The sequence below is a fragment of the Coenobita brevimanus genome, chromosome 6, assembly GCF_032717465.1.
Source record: "Coenobita brevimanus isolate Jiangsu-jjx chromosome 6, ASM3271746v2, whole genome shotgun sequence".
Taxonomy (NCBI): Eukaryota; Metazoa; Arthropoda; class Malacostraca; order Decapoda; family Coenobitidae; genus Coenobita; species Coenobita brevimanus.
In genome coordinates this window covers 40,935,523-40,945,909 of record NC_136959.1, presented here as the reverse complement: position 1 = coordinate 40,945,909, position 10,387 = coordinate 40,935,523, and the positions used below count along the sequence as shown (strand labels likewise).

General features: G+C 42.3%; 1 non-coding gene across 1 annotated transcript; it reads left to right on the top strand.

Annotated features, from left to right (window-relative positions):
* Positions 1-4,919: 4,919 nt before the first annotated feature.
* On the top strand, positions 4,920-5,038 carry LOC145402969 (5S ribosomal RNA). The gene has a single exon (XR_013897909.1). It is a non-coding gene; the product is annotated as a 5S ribosomal RNA (ribosomal RNA).
* The last annotated feature ends 5,349 nt before the right edge of the window (positions 5,039-10,387 follow it).

Below are 10,387 nucleotides of genomic sequence, written 5' to 3'. Positions count from 1 at the left end.
TTGCTTATAGTTTACAAAAAGCACACACTAGAAAAGCATCCAATGTTTCGGCGAAATCGATGTTTTGGCACCTGTTCGGTCCTGTAGGGTGCCGAAAGACAGGAATTCTATTGTACAGTACACATATTACTGTATAATGTCAAAGCCTGTAGTTGAAAACTGTTCATACTTCTGTAGTATTGTGCCTCTGTAATGGGCTACATTATGTATAAAGTACATACACTGAATAAATATCCCTTCTTACAGAGTTATTAATGCCTATTGCTGTCTGATTTATGCAACATACAGAGGCAAAGTTGGACCACACACGGGGTGGACACGGACCGATTTCTTAATCTGTCAATTACTTCTCAAACACTACTTAAGGCTTATCAAAAATAATTCCATTGATATTTAGCAAATTTATTTGCTTGATGAAACCACCTGGTTAGCCTGAACCAGTATATAAAATAAAACATATAATTAATGACAAACATAAGAGGAACTGGAAATTGCACCAATACTTTCTATAGTTAATTTATTTCATGCTGTTTCTACAAGACTCTTAGTTTTCACGAATGCCTTGAAATTTATAAAACAAAAACACATACATATACACAGTGTTTGTAAAGGAAGAGGATTTTCAGAGATCAGAAATAAATCATGAACTTGGTAAACATAATAAATGAGGTTAAATACATGGTGGGGACAATTATCCACTCGCTTGATGTAGTGCTGCCTACTTTTTCCTTCACATTTACCATTCTTTTTGTGTGTCTGTGTTCCTCTCTTCCTATTTCTCCCATCTTTTCTGTCACTTTAGATTACTCTTCTTTTCTTTTCATGTGGAATTGCATTGACTCACAAGCCAAATAGTTTCATGTAAGCCGGGAAACCATTTACATTGCTGCATGGTAATCATATACCCAACCCATACGTGTTCTCTGCGTGTCAACAAGTGGGTTGGGAGAAGGCTAATGCCCCTTCCCATAAAACAACCAACTCAGAGACAAATGACCACCCCTCACAAGGTTATGGGATCTGGCTATAGATAGATAGATAAATTAAATTTGAACCTGATAAGCTTCTGGAGTTGATGAACAATGTAACCAAAGCCATGGGACCTGATAGCATTTCTGGTTGGGTAAACAGGGATGAGCTTAAGAGCTGGTTAAATCAATATACAGTATGAGGCAGAATGTTCTCTAATGGAGGGAGATTTACCAAGGAAATGGATGGGAGCAAATGTGGTACCAATATATAAGAGTGGCAGAAGGGAAAACTATAGACCAGCGTCTCTTACAAATACCGTTTGTGAATTGTGTGAAAAAATCATAAGGAAGAGATGAGTTGCTCATTCAGAGAAAAATTAGGTAATAACCTCTAAGCAGTTTGGTTTCAGAGAAGGTACTTAATGGATCATGAGCCTGCTGACTTTTTATGACAGAGCTATCGATGTGTTACATGAAAGAGATGGTGGGTATTTACACAGATTTCAGGAAAGTGTCTTAAGGAGTACCACATGACAGGCTGATTTGGAATTTAAAAACAATGGTGGCACAGATGTGTTTTACTGAAATGGGAGAGGAGTTACCTCACCAGCAGACAGACGACAACTATGATTAGAAACAAGTTTTTAACATGGAATGAAGTGATAAGTAAAACACCCAAAGGAGCTGTTTTAGCCTCCATTACATTCTTGATACTGGGTATGTATATGATATGCATAATGAAGTTCAATCATATATGAATATGTCTGCTGATGATGCTAGAATCATGAAGAAAATTGTAGATGAAAATAACTGTAGTGTGTTGCAGGATGATTTAGATCAGCTCCAAGTACTCCTCAACTTACGTAATTAACTGGTTCCCGCAGCTCTTGTGTAAGTTGGATTTTTACATAAGCCCATCGGACCAAACACATGCCACATCACTCTTTCTCTTTCCTCTCTCCACTCTCTTAATGATTTCCACTTTCGTTTCCATCGTTATAGTGTGTCGTTATCTGTTGCTGCTCTCACCATCACCACTACTCTTTCATTTCTGTGACAAGATGAGGGTCAAAATAATGAAAAACACAACTGTGTGCAGGTACCTCTCGATTTACATGAGCTTATATTAAATGTTTTTGAAATACCTGTAACACAATGTAAAAATCTGTCTTTTTGTTTACGTGTTTTTCTTAAAATAACACAATTTAAGGAAAAACGAAACTCACGCCATGGGGCATTTCATTTTAAGGCAACCAGGGTCTCACACTGTCTTCCTATGCTGGAGGATGAAAAACGTCACCAAACATATAGTCTCTGTTGTACCAGCTTCATGTCAACATTACTGTGCAATCTCATCAGTGTTTTACACCATTTTTTTCGGTACCTAACTTACCTTCATCTGTGTGTACAGGCATACCCCGGTTTAACGATGTAATTGGTTAGGTAAAACCCCATCGTTAGGAGGAGTATCACATATCAGGGTACTTTTGACATGTAAGGCATTGTGGAGCATTTACCAGCCTTAGGTTTCCCCCCAAACCAAGCCCAAAACTCACTCAAATGATCCCAAAAACAAGTTTAAAGCCAATCTAAAAAGCCAAACAGCTGTCAAGGAAGCTAACCTAGGCCTAACACCTGTAAATAGCTCACTGAAACCAACAAATCAAATCTGAAAATCGTCAAATATAAGTCTGGAAAAAAATCAAGCTTAGTGAACTGTACCTCAAAATGACAGTGTTCACCCCACCTATGGCTAAAACACATTAATCTAAGTCCTAAAACAGTTTATAAATCAACTTAAACACACAATTTTAGACTAAAATATCAAGATCAGTAAAAAGAATCAAAACCCATTGTTAAACTGGAGTTTGGCCATCGTTAGGTGGGGAATGGTGATATTTCTACCCCCATCATTAAGCTGGGGTATCGCATCTAGGAGTATCGTCTATCGAGGTATTACTGTAGAAAATTCATGTACAATTAAAGGAAGCTCTGGACTTATAGTATAACTGTATTTTACTTACCATATAATGCTCTAGAAAGTTCACAGAACCTAACTCCTTCAGTTAACATGTACTCTTATGGGAAAATTATGCTTAAATTGCACGAAATTCATATTAAACCATTTCTTCTGGGACACAATACTCACATAAATCAAGAGGTACCTATACCTCCTGCTACAACAATAACTACATGTGTACTGTCAAAACAAACTGAAAGGCGGGAAGCGCACAGACACCACCTGGTGCCTGACTAATGATGTGGGACAGCATGCATTTTAAATAGGTAAAATACATACAGTATGTAGTGGTAGGTGGGGGCATCCATCATCCACCCACTTAGTGTAGTGGTACTCTGTTTTTAGGGTAGCTCTACACTGAGTGGCAAGCCAAATGATATCCTGTAAACCAGGAAATCAACACTACGCGATAACCTTATAATCAATCAACACGTGTTCTCTACGTGACAACAAGTGGGTTGGCGGAGGGTTAGTGCCTATCCCCGGAAAACCACTAACTAAAAATACGAATACGAACAAGAAGGCTCGGACCAGGACTGACCAAAAAATGACGACTAAGGACCGAACAAAGGACATGGTACACATAACTACACGGAATATATGGGGTGCAAATGATGTGAAAGAAAGAGAGTTTGTCCAGGTGCTTCAGGATGTGAAAGTGGATGTACGTGGATTAACTGAAACAAAATGGAGAAGGGAGAGAATGGGAGTATGGATGGGGTATATGCGGGAGTAGGTGAGAATGGGAGGGCAAAAGAAGGAGTGTGTATTGTTGTGAGTAACGGAAGGAGAATATAAGAGAGTATGGATTAGTTGGCTCAAGGATTGTGTGGGCAAGATAGAAAGTTTGACTAAAACTGTGGGCGACTGTGTGTGTGTATGCACCAACGCAAGATCATGCAAGCAGAGTGAGAGAAGAGCTCTGGACAAATGTGGAAGCATGCAAGGAATAGATTGAAAGGAATGAGAGTGTTTTTGATTGGAGATATGAATGGAAAAGTAGGGAATGTGAAGGTGGATGGAGTAGTTGGTGAGTGGGGTGTGCCTGCACAGATGGATGAGAATGGCAGTGCCTTAGTGAACATTTGTGCCAGGAGGGAGTTGGTAATAGCCAATACCCTCTTCAGGCACAAAATGATCCATAGGTATACATGGCGAGTGATGAGAAGGGTGGGTGGTGAACTCAATGAATGGAAGGCAATGACTGATTATGTGTGTGTGGATGAAAGGATGAGAAGGTGGATAATGGATGCAAGAGTATAATAGAGGCTGGGGAAGTGGACTTTCCAACCACCATTTGGTGGTGGTCAGAATCAAAGTTCAAAGGAAATGGAGAAATAGAAGAAGGGAAGGACAGGAGGAAGTATTTCATATAGGGAGGGTGGAAAAGTTACAAGGGGATGGAAAAAAGGCAGAATATAAGAAGGAAGTGGAGAAGCGATTGGGTAAATACTGAGTGGAGCAGATGGGGGATTGGAAGGTGTGTGCAAGATATTCACAGAAGAAATCTGTGCAGCATGTGAGGTGGTGTTTGGGGTGAAGACGAAAGGGGGTGCAGGGAACAGCACAGTGGAATGAAGAGGTGAGAGAGACTGTGGCACAAAAGAGGAAAGCATATAGTCAGTGGATGAGAAACAGGAGCATGGAAGAAGTTGAGAGACGGAAGAGAGAGTTACATGTAGAGAGGAAGAAAGAGGTGAAAAGATTAGTAAGACAGAGTAAGAACAGAGTGGATGAGGAATTTGAAAGGAACTGAAGTGTAAAGTGGTAGGAATGTAAGAAGAGAGTGGATGAGGAATCTGGTAGGAACTTGAGTGTAAAGTGGAGGAAATGTAAGAAAATGTTCTGCAAAGAGGTAAAGAGCGTTAGACAGGGTGCCAAAGAAGTTAGTTGGGAGTAAAAGATAAAAATGGTGGATTACTAGTCGAGCCAACGGCCATACCACGTTGAGTACACCGCTTCCCGTTCGATCAGCGAAGTTAAGCAACGTTGGGTCTGGTAAGTACTTGGATGGGTGACCGCCTGGGAACACCAGATGCTGTTGGCATAACGTTCTCCCTACGTGTCAAGTGGGGTTGGTGGAGGATTAGTGCTCCTCCCTGTAAAAAATTAACTCTAAGCCGTTGGCCACCCCGTTTGGGATACATGGCATCTGGCAATGAATGATGAATGAATGACTACTCGAGAAGGGGGAAAAAGTGAGCAGATGAAGAAACACTTTAAGGAATTGTTGACCACAAAGAATGAAAGTAATGCAAGTATAAGTGGCTGGGAGAAGGAGGGAGGTGAGAAGAGAGGAAGAAATCAGTAGGATGGAAGTTGTGGAAGCAATGAAGAAAGTTAAAATGGGGAAAACCCCAGGGACTGATGAGTGTGTGGTGAAATGCTGAAGTATGGGAGAGAGAGAGAGAGAGAGAGTAGCGGAATGGATGTGGAAGATGTGCAGATTGGCCTGGGAGGAAGGTAGAGTCCCAGAGGATTGGAAGTCAGGTATTATTATTCCCCTGTATAAAGGAAAAGGGGAAAAAGAAGTGCGTGGTAATCATACGGGCATTTGTCTTCTTAGTGTAACAGGAAAGCATATGGTAGGATACTTAATCACGGGGTTAGGGAAATAATAAAGGAATTAGTTGGAGAAGAACGGGGAGGTTTTAGGAAGGGAAAAGAGTGTGTAGATCAGATATTCATTCTTGGATCTTTAGTGGAAAAGTTTCTGGAGAGGGAAATAAATTGTATGCGGCCTTCATGGATTTGGAGAAAGCATATGGCAGGGTGGATAGACAAGGACTGTGGAAAGTATTAAGAATATATGGAGTAGATGGGAAGTTGCTGAAGGCCATGAAGAGTATGTATGAGGGTGCTGAGGCTGCAGTGCATGTGGATAGTGAACTGAGTGAATTTTTCTATTTGAAGGTTGGATTGAAACAAGGATGTGTCATGTTTCCATGGTTGTTCAATCTGTGTATGAATGGGGTAATAAAAGAGATACAAGACAGGGCAGAGCATGTTGGAGTAGCCCTAGTGAGAGGGGAGTGTTTGGAAACCCCCTGTACTGTTGTTTGCAGATGATGCTGTGTTGTTCAGTGAGGACAAAGGGGAGCTGCAAGGCTTGGTGGATGAGTTTGGGAGTATATGTAAGAAACAGAAACCAAAGGTGAATGTAGGGAAGAGTAAAGTTATGGTCTTCGAGAGAAGTGAAGTCATTAAATGTACAGTGAGGTTGGATGAGGAAGAAATGGAAAATGTGAGTGCATTTAATTACTTGGGTAGTGTGATGAGTAAGGATGGAAGTTTAGAGGGTGAAGTGCTTGAAAGGGTACAACAGGGAAGAAAGGTTGCTGTTTCCTTAAAACCAGTGATAAGAAACAGGGAAGTGAGCATGGAAATGAAAAAGATACTACATGACAGTATTGTGATACCAACTCTAATGTATGGAATTGAAGTTTGGACCTTGTTCGAGGGACAGAAGTCAAGAGTGAGAGCAGTGGAAATGAGTTATTTGAAAGGAGCATGTGGAGTCACATGGAAAGACTAACTGACAAATGAGGAAGTGAAGGAGCATTGTGGTGTGGATGTGGATGTGATAGGAAACATTAGGAGAAACACAGTGAGGTGGTTTGGCCACGTGGAGAGGATGGAGAGTGAGAGACTGATGAGGAGTATGTGGATGTATGTGAGTGAGATGGAAGGAGGGAGAGGGAATGGGAGGTCAAGGATGAGATGGAGGGCTGGAGTGGAGAGGTATATGAGAGAGGGGTGTGTGAGCTGGAGGCAGGCAATGAAATGGCGGGGGACAAGGTGACATGGAGGCAAGTTGTTTGTGGCCACCCCTCATGGGATTAAGGTGTCTGGCAAAAGATGGATAGATAGATGTATTATAAGATTTTTATCTTCGAAATTAGTGTTTACATATCCAAATTTATGCTAGTAGAGGAGTGCCTGTACATAACTTGAGCCAGTTATGGAAGACTGATTTTAACATTAGAAAGTGTCATGTAACTGAGATGGGCAATAGTAAGAGACCAAACTGGGATTACAAAATCGGAAATGATGTCACAGTGCTACTCTGGAGAAAGATTTAGGTGTAATGATACAGCAGGGATTATCACCAGAGATGCAAAAAAGTATAAATATGATAACTTGTGGATCATAATTATAATCTATTGATGAACATAAGAACAGCATTTAATAATATGAGTAAATAAATTCTAGGTAAACTGACAGTGACAGTGGTAAGACCAAGATTGGAATAAGTTGCTGAGGTGTGGTCTCCCCACTTAAAGAAACATAAAAATAAATTAGAGGGGGTGCAAAAAGCAGCTACAAAAAGTACACCAAGCTTCAAGGATTTATAATGATTATGGAATTGGAAAGGTAGAATAAGACAATACAGGAAAGAAGAGAAAGAGGAGATATGGCTATGATGTGTAAATGTATAGATGGTATTGAGAACACTGACACACATAATATCATATGGAATGAGGGGTAAATGTGAGGACATAGTTTTAAATTAATGATACCAGCTTACTCAAGTGATGCAAAGATAACTGCTTTCCAAACAGAAGTACTGTCTAACCAAATGGAATAATCTGGATGAAAATGTGGTTTGTGCAAACAATATCAATGCTTTCAAAGCAATGTTGGATAGTTATATCATTGGATGCAGGACAACATGAGCTTAGCTCAAATCCTGCAGAACACAAACAGGTAAATACAAATAGGTACAATCAAAGAAAACATGGATGAAGCATTGTGATATATGGTGCATCCTGTGCTTATAATATACAAATATTATCTTTGCTAATTACAATAATCCCTTGATCATCCAATGTAACAGAGCCAAAGGTAAGTCCAGGTAATGGTTCCATCCGGATAGTGGACTTCTCCCCTGGACCTCTTCATACATAACCTAACTTTGAAAGCCAGTGTAAAAGGCCATTACAGTACATCATACAACACTTGTTAGTGATAGTTAACACTACTCAGTCTGGTCAAGCAGACCTATAAACCACAGCCAAGCAATTACCATGGTTAAGCAGACCCATCAACTTACAGACAAGCAATCACCACCACAGGGTCCATACCCTGGACACAAGCATTTTGTCCAGATAAAATGGAAAAATTTACAAACAATGATTTCGAACAGCCAGATCACAGCGTCCAGGTAATGGACACTCTGGATAGTGGCCGTCCGGATAATAAAGGGATTCTTGTGTTAGAACTCGAAATCGCAAAAAAATTCACGTACCAGGTGGTATATGTTTTGAGGCACAAGATTTATAGATTAATGTATGTGTGCAGAACTAACTCATTTTCACAACTATAGTACCCTACGTGGTCGATACTTTTTGGGGGGGAGAGTGTACACACACACACACACACACACACACATACAGAGTCTGATTCAGTCCAATGAGATGGCGAATGAGATCAGAAATTTGAAGCGTGAAAATATCGAATTGAGGAGTAAACTAGAATAGAGTACTAATAAAACGGAGGTGAGTAGTGTATTAGAAGAGCATAAGGCAAAGTGGGCACACGTAGTAGAAGAAGAAAAGAAAGAAGTGGTCAGCTTAACCCGCCCCATCCCGTCGACATATGGGTACGTTGCAACGATTTGCATTTGCCAGTCCCGGTGACGTACCGGTACGTCGTGCAATTGCAAAGTGCATAATTTTGACAATTTTCAAATTTCGCGCTTGATTTGCGGTACGTATCCTCGCATGACCTTCCCCTACCTGCCACAAGGCGGGGACACTCGGTGACCCCACACGACCCGCGCTAACCAGCCACTCGTCCACTCACCTGGTAGCAATGGTCCTGCTCAGACATGGCTAAGAGAGGTCTCTCAGAGGGCGAAATTTAAGCCACCCTGGACGCCTTTACAGGCGACAGTGATTCCCCCCTGGATGACGAGGTTGTGGATAAAGATTATGTGCAGCCAGAGGAGGAAGAAACCACCAGCAGTGATGAAGAAGTCCCGTCTCCCAGGAAGTGGCAGTACGTGACTTACCGTGCTGCTAGAGAGGGGCAGCCGGCCAAGAAACCACGTGGAACATCCTATGCCTATCCCCAACGTGATTTGGAACCAGATTTCGATGACGAGGACGAGGACGGAGTTGTGGGACGTGCTGCCACGTGGTATGGACGTGAGGTAATCACTCATCGTGGCCCAGAGCGCACACCACGTCGGACGAGCAGGTATGGGCCTAGTATTTTGTTTAGGGAGTTAGGAAGTGCCGTGGAGGGAGTGGGGAGTGAAAGGGAAAGTACAGGGAGGATTAGGGAAAGTGAGAGTGACGTGAGTGAGTCATTGTTCTCCCTAGGTAGTGTGAGGTGGCGTAGTGTATCACATGGGCGAGTGCGGGTGCGTTCAGTATCACCTGGGGTTGTGATGGAGGGGGAAGGTGGGGAGGAACCACTCCCAAGCACGTCTTATGCTCCCCAATATCCCCTAACATGTGGTCGAGCTAGGGTGCGTGAGAAAGCACGTGGTGTTGTCATAGAGGGGGAAGGTGGGGAGGAACCACTCCCCAGCACGTCTTCTGCTCCCCAATATTCCACTACTTCATCCCCACAGCCCCCTAATGTTCCTCAAGGCCGTAAGGGTAAGGGAAAGGGAAAGGGTAAAGGCAGAGGGAAGAGGAGTGACAGTGGGGAAGCCCTCCGCACTCCTTCTCCCCCACCTCCCCAACCAGGATCTCCTCCCCACCCAGACGAAGGCGATGATGGGGATGATGGGGACGAGGGATTTGTGGGATGGAATTGGGAGGATGGGAGTGATTTTTCTCCCCTCATTCACCCCTTCACTGAGCAGGGGCGCTCTGGCTACATTGCTCCCGGAATTCACCGTAATTCCACCAGGTTGGATTTTTTCCACCTGTTTTTTAGTGAGGCATTTGTGGAGCAGATTGTATACCAAACCAACCTTTTTGCAAGCACCCAGCACCTTGAGAGTGAAAGATTGGGAACAAGGAGTAGGCATTCTACCATATATGATTACCCTGTCTCCCTTTCAGAAATGTTCCTATTTTTTGCCCTGGTCCTTTTGATGGGTATTATATGAAAGAACAGAATTCCTGCTTACTGGACAAGGGACCCTGTTATGTTTACCCCAATATTTGGGCAAGTGATGAGCCATAATCGGTTTCAACAAATTCTAAGTCGCCTCCATTTCTATGATGCTCATGATCCTGCAAATGCGAACGACACTGATCAAATGAGGCGAATTAGGTTGGTCTTTGATCACCTGAGGCAAACCTTTCGTTCCTCATTCTAACCCTATAGAGACCTCGTCATAGATGAGAGTCTCGTGTTGTGGAGAGGCAATATTTCATTTAGGCAGTATATACCCAGCAAAAGGCACCGTTTTGGGTTCAAGATCTTTGTTATGTGC